The 22,101-nt window shown below is 41.2% G+C and overlaps 1 long non-coding RNA gene across 1 annotated transcript; it reads right to left on the reverse strand.

Moving 5' to 3' along the window:
* Positions 1–7,626: 7,626 nt before the first annotated feature.
* Positions 7,627–13,665, reverse strand: LOC132766428 (uncharacterized). The gene is made up of 2 exons (XR_009630470.2): positions 13,365–13,665; positions 7,627–9,240 (listed from the first exon to the last, which is right to left on the reverse strand). It is a non-coding gene; the product is annotated as an uncharacterized lncRNA (long non-coding RNA).
* Positions 13,666–22,101: the final 8,436 nt, after the last annotated feature.

Genomic DNA, 22,101 nt, shown 5'->3' on the forward strand with positions numbered 1-22,101 from the left:
GAGTTAACCAAAGTTATAGATCATAAGACTTTCCATTCTGTTTAATTGCCCTATACTTTCCCTGGCTATCAATAATATATTCCGGGTTCTGGCTTTTAATAAGGCTATGGAGTAGCAACAATGTTAGATACAGAGTCAAACTGGGGTATGGTTAATTATCTATGAACACTACTGTCATGTTGCCCTGGAGCTGAAACTACAACTGCCCTGGCTTGCTATTCTTTCAGTCCGGTACAGGGCTAGGTCTTTAATTTCTCTATCAACTTCCTCCTAAGTCTTGTCAGGTCCTATCATAAACTTATATGGGGCTAATTAATCAATTGGTGCTCATTATTTGGTTTTCTCACACTTTTGCAGTACAGTAATTCACTCTTCTTACATATACTAGTCCTGTCCCCCCCCCCCCCCCCCCAAGTTGTCTGTCTCGATTAACTGACAACATGTATAAGTTGCAGATCTGAGGCTGAGACCTTGCTTCTGGCCTTTTCCCCATTCTTTTTTGTTTTCCAGACACTTGGGTTTTAAGCAGACCTGTTCAACTTTAATGGTGTTGGGCTCTGGAATAACATCTTTGAGTTTGGGGGCCTGGGAACTGGGAAGAAGCTTGCTCTTGGGGCAGACATTGAGGCTGGATCTTCCCTTTTGAGTTCCGGGGCTTGCTGAAACAGGGAGAGTTCCCTTCCTGGTCTGCTTTCCAAAATATGACCACCTGGAGAAAGCAATACCAAAAGAATAGATTGCCCTCAATGTCAGGTGTTTTCCCCCAAGAGGAGGCTGGGGAGGTTTTGTCTTAGGTAGACACCTGCCCCAGCTAAGGTCCCAACCAGATTGCTCTCCCCCTCTAGAAAGTTTTCCAGGATTTAATCTCACATAGTTAATGGGTCAAATAAAGTAGTCCTTATTTCATCCAATCTCATATTTTTGGTCTTATTGAGTTGGCCCTCAATAAAGTGTGTGTGGACTCCTGGATTCAGTCCTGAACACAGACACCTATGTTTCAGAGGTAGACAGACTGTGTCCATATTGCTAAGGACTTCATCACACTTACCATTGGATCTGTGGGGATTCGCCAGCCCCCGTGATGAATCCCTGCATCACCCACAGCGCTGCTTCCCCATCACATATGGGGAAGCATTGCTGCGTGGCTTGCCCCCACGCTGGTCCCATTGCTGCCTGTAGAATACGGGAAACCTCCTGTGTTCTGGGCAGAGCATTCTAGTATGCTTACAGCACAGTTCATCTATGGGGCCCTGCTGAAAAAAATGATCATTTGAAAATCACAATTGATCCACATGCTGCAATCAGAGGGTTGCTTGGAGTGAATGAATCAAATGGTGCATATGGTCTGCTTGTTATAAAAACTTTACCAAATTCCTATCCGTTTCCTTGTGGGCTAAAATGACCTTTATAGCATCACTCACAGGTTATTTGAAAGATGACATGTTTCCTTGAAGCCTGCTTTGGTTTCAAGATCACTGGATGAGGTGTTTTTCTCAGCCCTGTCATTTCTTTTGTGGGGAGGGGGGTATTTGGTAGGTACAGGAATAAGGCTTTCTTGGTTGCCTTCTCTCAGTCTCTGGAACTCCCTACTAAGGGAAGATAGGCTGAATACATCTCAATTTTTCAAGAAGGCAACAACGCTTTAGTATGAATGCTGGTTTCTATCAATGAGGGCATTAAGAGGTGAGATGCAATTTATCTTTTTGTTTCTGTATTTTTTATTGCTTCACTCAGTGATTTGTTTTTAATTGTTAATTGTATTTGGCTTAGATCTGAATGTTTGTATTGTTTGAGGCACTGAGCATTCCTTTTGACAGAAAAGTGGAGTATGCTTTTAATGAATATGTAAATTAATAAACAGGGGGAATATATTGTCTAAATAAAGAAAGCTCTCACTACATAAAACCATGCAATCTCAAGTGATCAGCAGTCAACAACCACACAGTCCAATGCATGTTTAGGCATAATAGAATCTTATTGAGTTCAACACAATATATTCCCAGCTCAGTATGCAGAGTATTGCAGTGTAGTTGCTGCTTTCATGTTAAGAGCTATCCTTGTGGATTCTTAACACAGCACATTTCTTTTACTTTTAAAGCCAGTCCTGCTGGGATAAAGAATTCTTAAACATGGTACAGGAGTGTCAGGTAGTAGGCAATGCAGTTATGGATCTGGAATGGATAATAAGAATGTAATCCAAATATTCTGGTTAAGAGAACCTGTAATAGCTGGGAAAGTCACAAATGAAGCCCTGACTGCTCCCTATGTCTGTACTGGACACAATATTAGGTTATGCAACACTTTTAATATTCATGCATCAGGGTTTTTTAAAGGGGAAAATATGCATTGAGCAAATTTGTGGTATTTTCCTACCGCATTATAATTTCAGTATATTCTTAGGACCCTTCCAGACAGGCCCAAAATGCAGGGCCTGTCACACTTTTATCATAGATGTCCAAATGATGTCTCAGATTAAAAGTGAATTTATTCAGAACAAAGCAGGGGTTTGAATTAATTTGTTCCGAATTAATTAGATACCCCCATTGGATCTGGACCTTCCTGAAAGGCCCAGGTCTAATGGGGTAGGAGGCCTGTGTGGACTCACCCCCAGGTAATCCTGGGACTACCCAGGGCTGAGTCCCCATTGTCATCTCACACTTGGGCTTCTGGACCCCAAAGGTATAGGATGGCACCCACCCTCTCCGCCAAAACCCCAAATGTAGACCCTAAAACTTACTGGAAAGCAGCTGGCAGGCACAGAGCCTGCTTGTAAAGATCCCCTGGCATGCTAAAATGACGCGTGAGGAGAAAGGGAGGGGAAAGAATACTTCATTCTCCCTCCCCTTCTCCTCATGCACCATTTTGGTGCACCAGAACTTTACAAGCCTGCCAGTTGCTTTCCAGTACGTTTTAGGGTCCAAATTTGGAGGTTGGGGTTAGCTGGCTGCTATCCAATCAGGATAGCATCTAGCCACCTGGAGGAGAAATGTTTTGGGGTGGGCTGTGGGGACTCCAATGCTAATATATTCATCATTCTGTTGATAAGAGTTAATTACAATTATATTATTAGTGCTGCATGTTCAAATTCAGTTCAATATCACTTATGTAACACAAAAGTAATTTTTTTCCAGATATATAAATTTAGACTTGCTCTGTATGGTGTTGACCGTCACAATAAAAGTGATGTACACAAAACATATAATACTGAACTGGCAACAGGTATGATCCCTCCCAGTGATAACCGTTTATTTATCTGTCTTATCATTTCACTAATAATACAGTAGAGTGCTGAGGGATGAATTTTAATGAGTCCTTGAGCCCGAGCGCAGCCGGGAGCCCCGCCTTCAAATTGGTGTGAGCCGCAGCGGAGAGTTCCGCAGTTCCTGGAAGCCAAGTTTGGGACCAACAGATGAAATGTGCCCCAACAGCCAGCTCAAAACCAGGGATGCCTGCAGCTTTTCTTTACTTTCCCCTTCTACTTACATTGTAACATTCCCCTAATAAAAGTACTTGAAACTTGCAACATTGAATCTCTCCGCTTGATACTTTTGTATCTTTCCTTGCCTCAGACTAATACAACATTAAAATAAACCTTTTTCCAGGCTCCGGAGAGCCGTGAGCCTGCGGGGAGGCGCCTCCGGGCACCCCCCGGACCCCGGATCTGTGTTCACCCGAACCGCGGATACGGAAACCGCCATTTTGGACCCCCTTATCCGCGAAAAATCATAAAATGGCGGATCGACGCCGTTCAAATTTTATATTTTTCTGCTACTAATCCTAAGACTAACTGCTATCTCCCTTTTCTCATTTTGGACTCCTATGCCTGAGAATAAATTGATTTTGTTTAAAGTATTTTATTTGACAGAAATCAGCTGTTTGTCAATTCGGCCGGCTTCTTCCAAGGCAGCCCGTTTCTCCTCAGCACTGCTCGCTCCTGCCTGGCCCCAGCAACCGGGGACTCACTATGGTCACCCAGGGGGACCCCAAGAGGGCGCCCAGATGGGAATCCTGGTCCCTGGAGAGGGAGAGATAGTTTTCCAAAGGACGGACAATAGACACCATTACCCTTCCACCCCGTGCTCATCCTTGGACTTTTTGCCCTCTCTCATTGACTCCCTGCCTCCTGCCACGGACTGTTTTTGCCACTTCTCTGGACACGAACTCTCTGGCAAGGCTTGCCCTGCAGTGCAAGCGGCCCCCGTTTCCGCGTACCTTCGCCGAGGGACCATGAAATCCCCGATCGCTTCATAATAAAGCTCAGATGTTTTAATAAATTTTGCCTGGGATAGGGATGGGGTTTTGCTTTATGAAATGTATGTAATGAAATATTGTATGGAGTATGCTGTGTCCCCTTTTCCCGCCTCTCCTGCCAACCCTTGCCCCATAAAAGATGTGACCTGAAGATTACTGTATTGCCTTGGGGAGAGGCTCCTTTGTTCTCCCCAAGCCCTTCCTGATTGACTCACTTGCATGGAACAATACTGTTGATCCCCAACCTTAGCCCTCGGAGCATGTCCAGTGAGGGGAGGGGGTCAACAGAAACCCGGTAGAAAAAGGACTGATTAAATCACACAAAGGCAACGTTGATCCACCCTTTTGAGGTCCGTTGTCTAGCCAACTATTCCCTTCCTCAAAACCATAAAAACCAGGAAAACCTTTTGTTTACAGCTGGCCGGCTATAATCCCATCACTCCTCCATTGTGAGGACTCAGCCCGCCTCCTCGCTCCTGATTGGTCCATCTACGGGAGCGAGAGAAACATTCCAATTGGCTCCCCCGAGGCGGCTTGCTGATTGGCCCAGAGGGGAGGTGGGCCGCCAAGCCCCCTCCCAGCTGTTCCGCCGCCAGCCAATCAGCGCGAAGTCGGCCGGCAGAGGGTGGGCGGGAGTTTTGAAACTGTTTTCCTTTGTCTGTGTACTATAAAATGCTTGGAAATTCTGTAAAACCATGCTTGTAGTGGAAATATTCCTTCAATTGCATCCGATTGCAGCTGAATCGCAAAATAAACACTTCGGTCGCTGAACTTCTTCCGCCTTCGGTGAGATTATTTTATTTTAAATATTTTTAATAATTTCAATTGGCTTCGACTGGCCTCACCAAGGTTCAAGGGCCCTTTTGAGCGGTCCTCGGGGGACTCCTTAGCTGGGGAAACCCCCTCCAAAAGAGCTCGATATCATCCTCATAGATTCTTCTGAGAATTTGAGACCTCAGATTGGTGTTACTGATTCTACTATAATGTTATACTGAACAGCAACACAGGCTAGATCTACACTGTCATATAATCCAGTTCAAAGCAGATAATCCAACTTCCGGTTGGAGCTGAGGAGAGAAAGTCGCATGGAGCCTCGGCTCCGTGCATCAGAGAGACGGTCGGGGGGTGGAAAGCATCTACACCCCTCAAATTCCTCATCTTCGGGCGAGAATCATGGAGTTGTAGTTTGGTGGGGCACTAAAACGCTTTGGTAGAGAAGGCTAATGACCTTGTAAAACTACAGCTCCCATGATTCCATAGCAATGAGCCATGGCATTTAAAGTGTGTCAAACTGCATTAAATCTACAGTGTAGATGGACCTTTAAACTGAATCTACAAAAACCTTATATCCTATCTCCACTTTGTAGTATCCCTATCCCTGTTTGACTTCTTTATTGCCATATGCACCTGTTTTAATCCAAATTCAAATCAGTTCGAAAAGCCACGTAGGACTCCAACATCAGTGTAAGTGGATGTTTCTACTACCTTCATGTGTTCTTGATATTAGTTTATTCCAGTGACACTACTGGAGTGTCCACAGGTTCTTTTTTATTTCTAAAAGTCATGTACATCTTTAGATTAACCAAATAGCCTTTTGATTCTCCTTTGTTCTCAATGTCCACCTCCACTTCTACATAGTGAAGCATTCTGGCCTGAGCATGTACAGTAAAGCCAATAGAAATGGATGAAGTGAAATGCCAATTTACGAATATGGGTAAGGATCCCATCAGATGGAGGATTTTAGCATCCAAGGATGCTATCACCCTGTCTTCTGGATGGAGCCCCATTCCAGACATCACACAACATCGTGTGACTTCTGGCAGGGGCCCTGCCCCCAGCTGGGGTGAAAGCGTCACCAGAAGCTTTCCCCACAGCACAGGTCCTCGTTGGGAAGGTGACACTTCCCCTAAGTGATGGGCAATGGGACAACAAGTGTAAGCTGCATGCAGGATGACAGAGTCGCCCTGCTGCTCCTCTCCTTTCTCTGTAAAACAGGCTTTTGTGATGAGGCCCTAACAGTATAGATATAAAGACTTTTATCACCAACACCTGACTGCCTTTAAAAAAAATACAGGAATCTTATTGACATTACCACCATATGTTTCCATGTGGAATATTTTCCCCAATGGTAGGAACAGGGTAGAGCTGAACCACTCAAACCTTAATGATCAGGCAGATGTATGATTTAGCTTTAGACAGTCAGGTATGCCTGAATAAAATAAAGAACAATTGGAAGAACTAAGGGCCTTCCAATTGTCTTCACAGTCATAAAATCATACAGTTGGAAGAGACCTCATTGGCCATCCAGTCCAACCCCTGCCAGGAAGCAGGAAAATCGCATTCTTAAACTGAAATAAATTACACAATCACTGTTCACATAATTAAAGTTATTATATTTCCTACATGTGTACAGGTTGCATACATCTTATCCAAAATGCTTAGGAACATAAGTATTTTATATTTTGGATTTTTTCAGTCCCCATATTGGTGGTCTGGAACACAGGTTCATAAACCTGTGTCCCAAAAATATGTGTTTTTTTTTTCTCTAGCCATTTTCTAGGATATTTTTTGTGATTCTACAGAATGCTTCTGCCAGAAGTTGACCATAGAGTCACACAGAGTAAGTGTACATACTTGGTCCTCCAGCATGATTCTATGGTATGCCTTCACCAAAATGCTGCTGGAAGAAGCAAAGACCACCAGCACTGAAGCAATGGTCCCCTGCCATCAACTCCGCTGGATCGACCATGTTGTCCAAATGCCTGATCACCATCTCCTAGAGCAGTTACTCTACTCTGAATTCAAGAATGGAAAACAGAATATTGGAGGACAGGAAAAGAGATTTAAAGATGGGCTCAAAGCCAATCTTTAAAACTGTGGCATAGACTTCTGAGAACTGGAAAACCCTGGCCCTTGAACACTAGCTGGAGATCAGCTGTGACCATCAGTGCTGTAGAATTTGAAGAGGCATGAATGGAGGGTGAAAGAGAAAAATGCGCCCAGAGGAAGGTGCATCAAGTCAATCCCGACTGGGACCGCCTTCTACCTGGAAACCTATCCTCTCACAGTGGGAGAACATGCAGGTCAAGAATAGGGCTCCACAGTCACCTACGGACCGCCTGCCAGGACACCAAACTTGGAGGACAATCTTACTCAGACAACGAGGGATTGCCTAAGTAAGTAAGTACTTCACCAGAAGTAATTCATTTACTATTATTGGTAGTTTTATACTTCCAATTTGAAGGGATGTACCCTTCAAAGATAAGGGAGTCGTACTATATATACATTTACATAATGAAATATCTTACCAATAGACTCAAATCTCAACACAAAATGCATTTGTTTCATATACACCTTTCATACATAACTTGAAGGTACTTTTCCACACAACATTTTTAATAATTTTGTGCATGAAACAAATTTTGTTACATTGAATCATAAGAAAACAAAAACTTCAGCCACCAATGTGGACAATTTTGAAGCATTTCGGATTTCTGGATTTCTGGCTCAGTAATTCAGGGAATCTCATCCATTGCAATATAACACTAAGCCACTGATCCTTTTATCTCCAACATCTCACAGGGTTGCCAAATGGCAGACATTTTGTGATCTTTATTGTTGGCCCCATTTCACTATGCTATCTAATCACTTCCTACATTAATTTGAGCTTGAACGACAGCATTTTTTCTCCTCCTCCAGTGCCGTTCTTTGACATGATTAGTCATAATTGGTATCATTTTTGTCAAGCATCTCTATATCAGATGAGATGTTGCCTGCATGATTGCTGGGTAAAAGAAGAAAAGCATTTTCTAAAAAGCCACGTCTTTTCAAACTAAAAATGTAAGATTATTTTATATTCTATAACAGTGGTATTTGACCTTCCTAATGCTGTGACCCCATAATACAGATCCTCATGTTGTGGTGACCCCCTACCATAAAATTATTTTCGTTGCTACTTCATAACTGTAGTTTTGCTACTATTATGAATCGTAATGTAAATATCTGATATCCAGGATGTATTTCCATTCGTTGGACCAAATTTGGCACAAATACTTGATACACCCAAATTTGAATACTGGTCATTTGGGAGTTGTAGTTGCTGGGATTTATAGTTAACCTACAATCAAAGAGCATTCTGAACTCCACCAATGATGGAATTGAACCAATGTTGGCACCCAGATCTCCCGTGATAAAGTGAAAATACTGAACGGGTTTGCTGGGCATTGACCTTGAGTTTTGGTGTTGTAGTCACCTACACCCAGAGAGCACTATGGACTCAAACAATGATGAATCTGGACCAAACTTGGCACGAATACTCAATATGCCCAGATGTGAACACTGGTGGAGGTTGGGGAAAATAGACTTTGACATTTGGGAGTTGTAGTTGCTGGGATTTATAGTTCACCTACAATTAAAGTGCATTCTGAACCCCACCAACGATAGAATTGGGCCAAACTTCCCATACAGAATTCCCATGAACAACAGAAAATACTGTGTTTTCCGATGGTCTTTGGTGACACCTCTGACACCCCCTCACGATCCACAGGTTGAGAAACACTGTTCTATAGCATATTTAAAATTACATATATTTTGATAAGAATCTATAATTACAGAAGGGAACCAGAATCATTTAGTGAAGCACAAATGTTCTTTTAAAAGTGAGATTTTGCCAGGAGTGTCACAGAATTATATAATCCAACTTGGTACATATTTGCTAATCCTAACATTCAAATGGACATAACATTTCTAGTGGAAAACACCTTTCTGTTTAAAGGATGGCTTGACACACTTTTACTTGCATTGGTTAGTGGATTATATGACAGTGTTGACTCATATAATCCAGTTCAAATCACATAATGTGGGTTATCTATTTTGATAATTTGGATTATATTGCAGTGTAGAAGGGTCCTCAGTCTGCTGTTTAGGTATAAATAGTTTGCAGGTGTCTTCAATGCTTCTCTTGCCTTCTGATGATTTGTAGCAATTGATCTGAGAACAAAGAGAGAAATTGGGAAGAGAGAAAAATGAACAATTTAAGTGCAGATCAAAAGGACAGGAAAACAGAACATTGATTAGGACTATATCTGTCAAATTGGGACAGTTGGGGAGCATTGAATGGAAAAGCATTTAAAAACATAGCAGAAAAGAAACAAATACAGCATCTTAACTCCATTAAAAAGATCTTTCCAAGCAACCTGACAATGGCTAAAGTTTGACTGAAAAAGTATATCTTCGCCTGCTGGTGGAGGGAGAACAAAGAGGGAGCCAGGCTGGTCTGTCATGGAAGGGAGTTCGCCACTCAAGGAACAGTCACCAAGAATGCCTTTCCTCATATTCTCAGGGCACTTCCAGACAGCATCAAAATGCAGGATAAATAAATGAGGCAAAAATCGTGGTACCTGACAGCAAGTCCAGACATAGAGCTGGTCAATGCTCTCCCACCATTCTGATACCTTCATTTGTAGCAGATTTTACAAATCTGCAAGATGGATGGGGGGACATCTGGTGGAAGTTTACTTTTAATTTTTTTTAATTGACTCTCTAAGATTGCCCTGGATTTCAAAATCACTGGTGCGGATATCTGAATGTGAACACAAGCAGATTTCTTGTCATTATCTCTCCTCACTCTCCTCCTGCATTTACTTTTCCCCTTGAGAACCCCATTTCCCTTTGGGATCACTTGCCTCCCATGCTGGTACCCACTGTATAAATTAAAGCTCTATTTAATTTCATAAACATCAGAATAAAGGAATGGTAGCAGATAGTCTCATGGGATTTTTTTTTCAAATTGTACTTCCATTTAGCCACCTGTGTGTCTGTGGCTCCATTTATTTACAGCCCGTATCAGCTGTTTAGGGATTTTAAAATGTGCACATGCACTGGAGCAGTCCACACCAAGGTATACGAATGAAATTACATGTTTTCCTTGAGTGCAGAGATATGCAGGCATACGACTATGCACATTTTTTGGCCAAAGTTGGGTTTTAAGTGCACCCCTTTAATAAGTGTTTTTTAGTCATTAATGTGATCCAGCCCACATTTTCAGCACACATTATTTAGCCACCTCTCTTTTTATCCCGATTCCTTCTGCATTTTAGGACCTGTATAGAAGGGCCCTCACTGAGGCTAGGTCTACACTGCCATCTAATCCATATTATCAAAGCAGATAATCCACATTATCTGCTTTAAACTGGATTATATGAGTTTACACTGCCATATAATCCAGCTCAAAGCAAATAATCTGGATTTCATATAGCAGTGTGCATGGGGCCTAAGAGGGTCTGTGAAGGCAGTCAGCCAAACAAAGACTTCTTCTGAAGATCTCAGATCTTGAGAAGAGATGAGGGCTTACAAATAATCTCTGCATTCCCAAACTGGTTAACATTTATATTTATAACCAGCACATTGAATTGTGCCCAGAAACATCCCACTAGCAAATGATGTTTTTTTTTTAATATAATAAAGTGTTTCTGTTCTCCCTGCAACCAGCTCCATTCAGCATTCCAGCTGCATCCTCTTGAACCTGTAAACCTTTTCAGTGGAGCAGAAGCCACTTTCATCTTCCGTCCTGAACCTGAACTAATTGTGCCACATGGAAATATATAATTAAAATTTATGCTGAACATTAAACATTCAAATTTTAATGCTTTTGCCTTCTAGATAATGGGATCAGGGCACCACAAGGTAGTCATGCATTTTTACTTATACATTGTTTTGCAGCCCTGCAAATGAGTAGTTTGCAATGCCAAATACATTTAATCTCTTTTGAAGTATTCAGTATCAGGAAAAGGAGGATCAGGTAGCAGAGTTCTGAAAACCTGGAAAAGGAAGATGCTAGGTAAAGCAGGTCAGGGAAGCCCCCAACACAGCCAGCCTCAGTCCAGCTGGTTTGGAGCTGCTACCACTGTTATCATCTCTGAGGCCACCATCTTTCTCTGACCTTAAGGGAAGGTCTGTCAAGATGAAAGAAAGAAAAAAGACACTGAATACCTTTGTGGAGGTGGGATCTACACTGCCATATAATCCAGATTATCAAAGCAGATAATCCATATTTTCTGTTTTGAACTGGATATATGAGACTACACTGCCACATAATCCAGATCAAGGCAGATAAACTGGATTTTATATGGAAGTGTAGAAAAGGCCTGAGATGGTGTCCAGCTGCAAGGAAAATCTGTCTTGTCGGTTGGACTGACTCAATCAAGGAGCAATGGCACCTCTTACAACTGCCTAGAGATTATATTGTAACAACTGAAAGACCAACCCCACAATATCCTTCCAGATGGGACACAAAGCTTAGATGAGCCCTGAAACTGAGCAGAAAGGCAAAGAGACAAGAAACCATAACCTTGTCCAAAAAAATCCACTGGGACTCAATACTGCCTCGTGTTCAGTTTGCTCACAGCACTTGAACAAGATAGATAAATTTATTCCCAGAATCAGTATTTTATAGAAGTTCAGAGCTATGCAGAAAACACCAAAATGCACATACGCATTATCTAATCTGCACATGGTAATCCTTATTGGCATAACAGGCTGTGTTTTTAATTAAATTTTTCGTTGTTAAGTCATAATTTCTGCTTACATGTTGAGTTGTTAAATTTCGTTACTATGGATGTATTGTTGTTGTACTTGGGCATTGAATGTTTGCCTTTTATGTTTTGAATCTGCCCTGAGTCTCTGCAGGGAGATAGGGCGGAATATAAATAAAGATGATGATGATGATGATGATGATGATGGTGATGGTGATGATGATGATCATTGGAGATCTGTGTAACCAAAATGTGGCCAGAGATTGTTTATTGTTTATGAAGTAATTCCCAGAGTATGCTACTGTAGCCATAACAGTGGATTGGGTAGTTCTGGGCACATAGTATTGCAGTTTCAACATTTATAGCCTTGTAGAGATGGTAAAGCTCAGCAAAACAATACAGGTCATGGGTGAGATGTCAGTTATGGAAAAATTGAGTTAAACTTGCCAATTACAACAAACCAGCTGAATCTGTCATAGCAATCCGGTCTTCAAAGCAGTCTTCTTTAGTTTTCGAACTATGGTAACCCAAAGTAAAATGCTTTTTGGTTAGCCTTTCTACAGAAACCTGAAAAGACACACAAACTCTTTTGTGGGTCTGGAGTTGACAACTCTTTTTTGTGGGTCTGACTAGTTCTCCAAACCTCTGTGCTTGAGCAAAGTAAGTCCGACCTTCATTATGCAGTGCAGGTACCATGTTTGCTTCATGTATCCCTGAAATAATGTGTGAACCATTTGAAATCTATCCTATAAAGCCTATCAATCATTATGAACATTTTACGGCTAATAGGATAAGGAAACGTGCTCAAATTCCATTTAAAAGGTAAGAGGACATTTCAAAGGTTTGAGAGCTACAGATGTAGTAGAATCCCATCAAGCTGGATACCCATAAGCCCTAAAGAGTCAATAAGCCAGAAAGCTGACAGGAGGATAAGTACCGAGTGGTTTAGAGAGAGAGGGGATCTGGTTGCTTAGCAATGGGCTTCGAGATCTTTGGCTTCATATTTAAAGGACCACAGTGTTTTCCTGTTTTTATAGTACTGTATGTACTCATGTATAAGTCTATCTCATGTTTAAGTCAAGGTCGGGTTTTGGGGCCCGAATGATAGATTTGATATGACCCATGGATAAGTCGAGGGTCATTCTTTGGAGAGGCGAAAGCACCAGTGCCGGGTCAGAGGGCTAGCTGCCCCTGGCTCCCGCTGTCATTTCCCTATCCAAGCAGTCAAAAAGGCCAGAAGCAGTGGAGAGAGCTGAGGGGTCAGTACTGCTTTGAGTTTCTCCTGAGATGGACTAAGCTCTTGCCTTTTCCCACTTAGTGAAGGGGATGGTTAATACTTTGATTAAGAATTAAAATATAGTACTCACTGTGGATGAGTCGACTCAAATTTTGCGGGATTATTTTTTGTTTAAACATATGAGCATTTCAAGCACAGTCTTTTTGTCTGCTTATACAGACAAAAACTATACTCAGACATGGTTGTAATTTGAAATAATTTAAACCCAAAACAAAAATCTTTCTCCTGCTCCTTTAAGAAGCCTGGCAATTATTCTCTTTTCTGAGAAAGCTGTTGACACTTACCCTCCTGTCAGCAGCTTGGCTTGTTGCCTTCTCGACATGTTGACTTCTTGGCCTTTCTGCCATATGTCTGCTGACCTTCCTGACTGTTCCCTTTATGGGACTGACCATATGTCTAGATCCCATGCTCAGTGCACCACTTCCAATAATGGATTATAGAGCAGAGGCCTCAGAGATAAGAGCTGACATTGTTTTCCATTGTTGCCGTAACCTTTGCTAGCTCAGCAGTACAAAGTGCACTTGCAGCCCGCAAGTCACCTCTTCCTGCTGCGTGATGGTTGCTTTCAGGAATGACCTACTTGAGCCATAGCACTGTCCATCCACATAAGCCGTTTTAATTCTAATGGACAACAAGTACATTAGATGTAAATCGGCAATATACTACTGACAGTGGTAATCTCTGTGTAATCTGCTTTAGGTAGTGACGCAATATAAGGTTTGTTTTGTGTTCTATTTGCCAAATATCTGATTTCTTCTAAGACACAGACACACCCTGCTAGAAAAAATGCTGGATTTTACAGCTTTAGTGGAGTGGGGTGGGGTGGTTTCACCAGTGTAGTAGCTTTACAATGGAAGTTTAGTATTCTGAATTTTATTTATTTATTTATTTACTTACTTATTTATTATTTGAAACACAAAAAGATTAGTACACAGCAAACAAGGTCACTCTGCTGGCTGTTGTATTGGATCACACGTCGGACACTTCCCAAGTGTCTAGGACTGCGTGATGTATTGGCGAATAATGAGTGCAGATCCCAGTAGGGTGGCCTTTTGCAGCTGACAGGTGGTAATTTTGTCAGCACCAATTGTGTTTAAGTGCAGGCCAAGGTCTTTGGGCACTGTACCCAGTGTGCCGGTCACCACTTGCTTGTGCCAGAGTCTTTACAGTTTGATCTTTAAATCCCTGTATCATGGCAGCTTTTCCAGTTGTTTCTCTTCAATCCTGTTACCTGGGGTTACAACATCGACGATCCATACTTTGCTTTTTAACACGATCGTGAGGTCAAGAATATTGTGCTCCAAAACTCTGTCAGTCTGAATTCGGAGGACCCAGAGGAGTTTGACGTGTTCACTTTCTGTAACTTTTTCAGGCTCGTGATCCCACCAGTTCTTTGTCACAGGCAAATGGTATTTGTGGCACAAGTTCCAATGAATGATCTGAACAACGGTGCTACAGGAAACAAAAATGAAAGCTCTGTCAAGAGTAAGGTTGGAAGTTTCTCCCCAGGAAGTCTGTTCTCCTTTACCTCACTTCCATTGATCATGTTACAGAGATTAAAAACAGGTCCTTACATATTTTGCAGACAGGCAGAATGACAGTTGAGTTTATCTTGTGTTTATTTTCACTTTACATAGCAGTATCATAGGCTATACATTTCTTACATTTCATGACCTTGTGCCTCTACTGTTTTTATACATACATCACACCTGCCAACAAAAGAGAACACTTCATGTATTTGAAACTGTTCTGGTCAGTAGAGGTTACATTGTAATAAATTGGTTAGCCTTCAGGGTACCACACAACTACATTTTCTTAAATATACCAAGATTGTAATTCTATATACACTTACCTGGAAATAAATCATATATTTGAACTTATAGACATATAAATATTGCACCCTAAGGCTGCAGTTTATACTCATCTGTAAGTCAACCTTATGTATAAGTTGAGGGCAGATTTGAGGGTTAGTATTATGGATTTTAATATGACCTGTGGATCAGTCAAGGGTCATTCCACAGACAGGGGACTTATTGTGACTTACCACCTCATCCTACCTCCAGTGGCCAGTGGAGGCAGAGCTCTGCTTCGCCACGGTGCACGGGGAATCCAGCTCCCCACACTCAGCATCACCCAGATCCAAGGGAGGGCATCAGCACACGTGGTGTGCACAGCTTCACCCCTTAGACTGCATGGCAACATGGGAGCTCTCCTGTGTTGCCCTACCAGTGGCATGTGCCAGCTCCACCCTGCTTCACCCATGAAGCCAGCACAACATCATGTGATGGGAGCCGGGTGGCTCCATGGGTGACCTGGGATAAAATTGGCACATGCTGCCAATTTTAGCCCAATGTGATGAGGTCATTACAACTTTTTAATGGCTTGCACAATTACAGAACTATGATTGCACTCACTGCCCTATGAAAAAAATCTGGGATTTGTCATTTGGAAAGGGTTTTTGAGGATTCTCAACCAGAGAGCTCTAATGTCTTATCAAACCCTATAGGATACAGCCATGGCAGGTAAAGTGGTATCACAGGTCCCATCTTAGAATTAAAGGATCATAGAGTTGGAGGAGATTACATCCAGTCTATCCTCCTGCAATGCAGGAAAAGCACAAAGCACCCCCAAGAGATGCCATATAAGAGTTAAATTACATTATATGAGTCCACACTGACCATATAATGCACTTTAAAATTATATGGAAATGTAGGTAGAGTCTCAATAGTATAATTGTGCAGTGTGAAACGTTCCTCGTTCTGAGCAAGTGTGCTTATGGTATTCCATAAAAGATATAAACTATGCTCAATACTGGAGGTACAAGGGTTATCCAGAAAGTAAGGTTATAAGATTTTTTAATAATACAAAGAATGAATATATTTTAATAAACCTTACATGGTTTGTAGCTTAGATATTACATTATTTTCCCATATATATTTGGGAATATATTTTCAATATATTTTGTCCTTCATGGGACAAGTTTTTGATGCCTGTGTCATAGAAGTTTCCCTCCACCTTTTTCAGTCAGTCCGTCACTTTGATTTTCAGCTCATCATCGTCAGAAAAGTGTTTTCCACCAAAATGTTCCTTCAATTTAGTGAACAGATTATAGTCACTGGGTGTGAGATCGATGCTGTGAGAGGGGTGGCTTAAAACATCCCAACCAAATGAAGTCAACCATTCTTGTGTTGCTTGAGCAGTGTGTGGATGTGTGTTGTCATGAATGAGACAGACTCCTGCCATCAGCATCCCACAACATTTGTTTTAGATGGCTCTGTGAAGTTTCTTCATGGTCTCACAATATATTCCGTACCCATTTTGTCACATGCTGTCTTGACATAACGTCCTCTCCATAAACCGAAACAATTTCGCAGTGAATCGCAGCAGCATTCATGCTCTTAGCATCTAGGTAGCGTATTACAGCACGAACTTTGCACTTGGAGAGAAACAGAATGAGGACGCTCATCTCTAACCTTCACCACAATGCCATTTAAAGAGCTACTGATGGCTGGCATTGCTTGTTCACTTCTACTGGTTTCCTGCTACAAGGCAGTGATACCAACTTCCCTCGAGAAAATTCCCCATTAGAGCTATGTGCCTTGTAACCTTACTTTCCAGATAACCCTCGTGCAACAAAACTAGGTCAAGACTAACCTTACACATACCTACATTAACCTGTGCATACTACATGTGCATTCACTGGGCCCTTTCACACAGCTATATAACCCAGAATATCAAGGCAGAAAATTCCACAATATCTGCTTTTAACTGGATTGTCTGAGTCCACATTGCCATATATTCCAGTTCAAAGCAGAAAATGTGGGATTTTATTCTGATGTGTGGAAGGGGTCCCAGAGAAACTATTCTATGAACTCTACATTCATTGTTTGTTGATTTTTACCCCTTATTGTTTAGTGGGTTTCTATGTTCGGGCATGGATTCCACTTTGATGACCAACATCAAAACACTATATAAGAGATTTCCAAACATTTAAGGTTGGTGGCACACATTGTAGGCATGCAACATTTTGTGACAAAGTAATTCAGTTTTACTAGCAAACCAGAGATTAAACCAATCTATTATAAGATGTAAGGACACATATATAAATTGTTATAACTAAATTTATGGGGATACAAAATATCTCATGAAAACATTTCATTTATATTTTTAAATATATGATTTGTAAGATAATCACACATATTTCCATTTTTTCACTTCTCATTATGTTTACATGATACACCTACACACTATAGCTACACACTGAGTCATAACACATAGTTTGAAAAGCTCTGCAATATATAGTTTCTTTTTTAGGAGGGAGGCTTCTAACATAAATATTACTGTAGGTTTCTGACCAATCACTAGCCAAAGATTTTCCAGATAACCCTCGTAATTTGCAAGCATTTTCTAAATTAATAACCACATATAGTTAACAATCATTTCACATACTAGATACAGGCAATTTTAACATGCATTAACGTATATGTGTGGAAATTTATTTTCTGATAACTTCCCCTTTTAACTTATAACTCCTTGTTTCTATTCAGAAACAAAAGGTTATAAATTGTAATCTTATTTAAATGTGTATCATCTCCCTTTCTGCCCCCTTGTTTGTGCTTTGAACTGTAAAATAGAAGTCTTAGACAACCTTAATAAAATTATTCTGTAGCACTTAATAGTTATATGTTACAATCCTATGCATGTTTACTAGGGAGGATACTTTGGAGGAGATTATCTTCTAGTAATTATGTTCAGGGTTGTAGCCTCAGGAGATTTACAAATTGAATATGGTAATTTGTGTCCACTTTTCTAATGGTCATGAAGGAAAATAAGTTGGTAGGAAGAAAACATTTGCTAAATAAACACATAATTAATATTTTTCCAAGAAAAATCTGTATTTTGAGCTCTTGTGTTAACGTTTTTAAAATAAATTCTTGTCTAAGCAAAACATCAGTGGGAGATTGGGAGAGGTGGATATGCGTTGTGAGTAAAGCATGTTGTGTTACTGTGCTACAATGTGCCAGCAAAGTTAGCCTACAACTATATGGATGGTTATACTGACAGCAAATCAACCTGGACTCATGGGAAATACTTCTGAATAAACACATATAGAATTGTGGAATTGGTTTTCCCTCAGGGTAGCAAAGAAAAAATGGAGAGAGAAGGAAAGCTTTTCAAACTTTTAAATGAGTTCTAACAGTCAGACACAATCTTTGTTCAGAATCCATTTTCAGGGGCCAATCCTGAGAGGGAAGGAAAACTGTCCAGCTTCAAACTGTGCAGCACTGTAGGGTACGAAATTACACTATCCAACACTGTAGGGCACACAAAAAAGATACCTAAAAAGGCTCTTTTTCAAAGACATAGTCTGTTTCAACATTGTAAAAAAGGAGGAGAGGAGACTAGGCAGTACGTTTAAAACTAACCAATTTATATTAGATGAGCTTTTGGCAATATCAGTCCACTTGTTCATATCTGCTGATGGAGTAATATTAAAGCCACATATATTTACACACAGTTACACAGTTGTGGAAGTGAGGCAGAATGTAATAGGAAACAGAAGGATGCAAATTGTGACTCTTTCCATATCTCTTCAGAGTTTTGTAAGATGACATTAGTCTTTCAAGTAGCCAATCTTTTGATGCTGAAAGCAATAAATCTGCTTCTGGAACAGACCAGGGCCTTCTGATACCACCTCTAGTGCACATCAAAGCAGGGGAGACTAGGGACACATCTTAGCATGCCATTTAATCCAAAGAGGATCCAGTTTGTCTCTGTGCCTGTTACATGACATATGGAGCCAATCTAGCAACAATGTGTGTCAAGGTAAATTCATTAGATGATATGATGCTTCCTAGCTCAGGAAGCTCGAGGAAAGGGGATGGCATTTATCTACACCCCTTCTGACTTACAATAGGGGTTCCCAGTGGGCATCAAAACAGAGGGAGTCTCTCTTTGGCATCTGATGGGAGGAATTCCTCCTTCCCTCTCTCCCTATCTACGTGACATGCTGGCTATAATAATTTCAGGTGCCAAGAAGAGTATCCTTTCATTTTGGTGGTCATTGGGCACTGCTAAGGCAAGATTTGGGTGGTGGATGAACAGCAGCGAACAGGTTTGCTACCCCTTCCCATGCTGCCACCATACAGCTGCCAAACCAGTTACGGAGCTGCTGGTGTAGTTGCCATGCAGCTCTTGAGCTGGCTCAGGGGCTGGCTGTGTAGTTTCCCCCAATGTTGATCAGGAGCAGTCCATTCTGGATCAATATCAGGATAACTGCCCTATCAAGATGCACCTTGAGGTATGCAATATAAAGGTAGGGTGGAATGCTTGGTTTCACTCTTCTCCAATGACCCATCTATTCACCCAGAAGGCTTCAGGAGAAATTAAACATGAAATGGCAGATACCTGCAATAATGGACCAAATTTCAAAACTGCAGACTTAAATTTTTTTTTAAGGCACAGGTGTTAAAAAGGGCAAAGCATGGGTAGGTAGGATGGGTCTACGAGATGGTGCAGTAAGCAGTGCTGGCATTTTTCCATTTTCACAGAGAATGGGATTGCGGCACTAACAGATTCTACTAGAGCATGGTGTAATAATGCCCTTAATCACCAAGGAAACTGATTTTGGTAAATATGATTTCCATAATATAAAACATAGTATGGTGGGTGGTGCAGTAGGCAGATAGCACAATAATAAATTAAATACAAAGATGGGTGATGAATTCAAGACAATAAAAATTAAATACAAAAATGGGTGAGGAATTCCAGACAATAAAAAATTCTAATATTATTCATGTACTGAAGCTTTCCGCTCTTGCTTGGACTCACACATTCTTATTTCATACCATTTTAAAGCATGAATGTAGGGGATTTACTGAAACGGTGTTAGTACTTATAGGAATAACAATGACAGCAACAACAATAGCGTACCAGAACCACAAGACTGTTGGATTCTGTTGCAAAGTCCCGGAGGAGGAACACAAATAAGGAATGGCACAATTAATCTATCATTTTTCCTTCCAGCAAAGGAGCTGAATTTTCTTTTATGATGGGTTTCTTGTACCTTTCCATATCTGTCTGTTTAGCCAGCTAGTTAGCCTTCCAAGAGGTACTTAATCATTGCCATTGCTTTGATGAATTCTTTGTTCAAGCACAGTTTATAAAAGAAGCACAGCAAGCTTCTCCACTCTCTCTCATTTTGGAAAAGGAGGAACATTTTGAGGATATTACGAACCGTGCCTTAACTTTAAAGCACAACATTTACTGGCAACCCCCAGAGCGAAAGGACTTTGAGTTTGAGAGTCCCCCTCCCCGTTTTTCCCACCCACACAACAGATGGCATGCTACACCCTGCTCTGCAAGCTCACGATGTCTCCACACAATGTCTCAACTGTCAGTTCTTCTTGTAATATTACTGGCAGAGTCTATTCTCTCTGATGGCTGTTCCTTCTGTAATTTTTAAAGTGGTTTCTTCTTCTTTCTAAAAATGTCATGTTTTTGTACATTTGCCCACATTTCCGATCAAAGGGATACTGGGTACTGCAAGATCATGCATTAATTTAGCATTCATGTTTCCTTTCCTAAAGGACAACGAATAGGTTTCTCATTCACTCCCCCTCCTCCACCAGCAATTAAGGGTCATAAACATATCATTGAGGATTTTTTTTCCTGTTTCATTCAGTAGCTTGTGATTTTGAGTCTGCCTGTTCCTAAGTGGGACATTAAGGGTAATGTCAGAACCACCCCCTTATCTACAGATTCATTCTCTATGGTTTCAGTTACCCATGCTCCAAAAATATCTCCCCTGGAAATGTTTGTGGAGCCCTCTACATCTTTCAGTGCCATTCTGTGGCATGCTTCTGCTCTCAAAATAGTCAAAATATAGGGTTAGCTATTATCAACAGTTTCAGGTATCCACAAGGTGGTGATGGTGATCTTGAAATATATCCCTAGTGGATAATGGGGTTGTACTCTACATCCTTATTCAATGTGTTCCAATTACAGTCCTGTGCTGGCAGGACTGAAGACCGACAGGTCGCAGGTTTGAATTCGGGGAGAGGCGGATGAGCTCCCTCTGTCAGCTCCAGCTCCTCATGCGGGGACATGAGAGAAGCCTCCCACAAGGATGATAAAAACATCAAATCATCCGGGCGTCCCCTGGGCAACGTCCTTGCAGACGGCCAATTCTCTCACACCAGAAGCAACTTGCAGTTTCTCAAGTCGCTCCTGACACGACAAAAAAATAATAAAAATTACAGTCCTTGGCTTACATCCAAGGCGGTGCTATTGGATGCATGTTGGCACAACCAAATTTTTGCCTCAGTCCCTTCTTCCTGTAGCCTTCCATATCAAGAGCAAAATACCTCTAGAACTCTGGTTCTCAACCTGTGCGTCCCCAGGTGTTTTGGCCTAGAACTCCCAGAAATCCCAAACAGTTTACCAACTGTTAGGATCTCTTGGAGATGAAGGACAAAACATCTGGGGACCCACAGGTTGAGAACCACTGCTCTAGAGGGATTCCCAGCGCTCCAGAACCAATTTATGCAATTCAAGAATAGGGGAGGAGCTGGGAGAAGTGAGAGGTAGCAAATGATAATTAATTAATTATCATTAATTCAATGGGTTGCGGTGAGTTTTCTGGGCTGTATGGTCATGTTCCAGAAACATTCTCTCCTCACGTTTTGCCTGCATCTATGGCAGGCATCCTATGGCAGCTTGTGAGGTCTGAGAGAATCCAGTGATTCCAGCCATGAAAGCCTTCAACAATACATTAATTCAATGGATTTTGTGTACTTTCTTTCATTTCTGTTGTGCTTCTTTTATCATCAAGGCACCCAAAGCAACGTACAACAAAGTGTTTATGATATTCAAGATATAACTAAGAACCTGATGCTATCAAAACATTTCAAATAAAAATAGTCAGGAAAAACTGGTTTGTTTTTCCAGTTTAATGCAGAGCTTGGAAAACTTAATTTCTAATTAGTAAAATATTTTTACATTGCCATACTTGTTGTTTAC

Source organism: Anolis sagrei, chromosome 2 (assembly GCF_037176765.1).
Source record: "Anolis sagrei isolate rAnoSag1 chromosome 2, rAnoSag1.mat, whole genome shotgun sequence".
NCBI lineage: Eukaryota > Metazoa > Chordata > Lepidosauria > Squamata > Dactyloidae > Anolis > Anolis sagrei.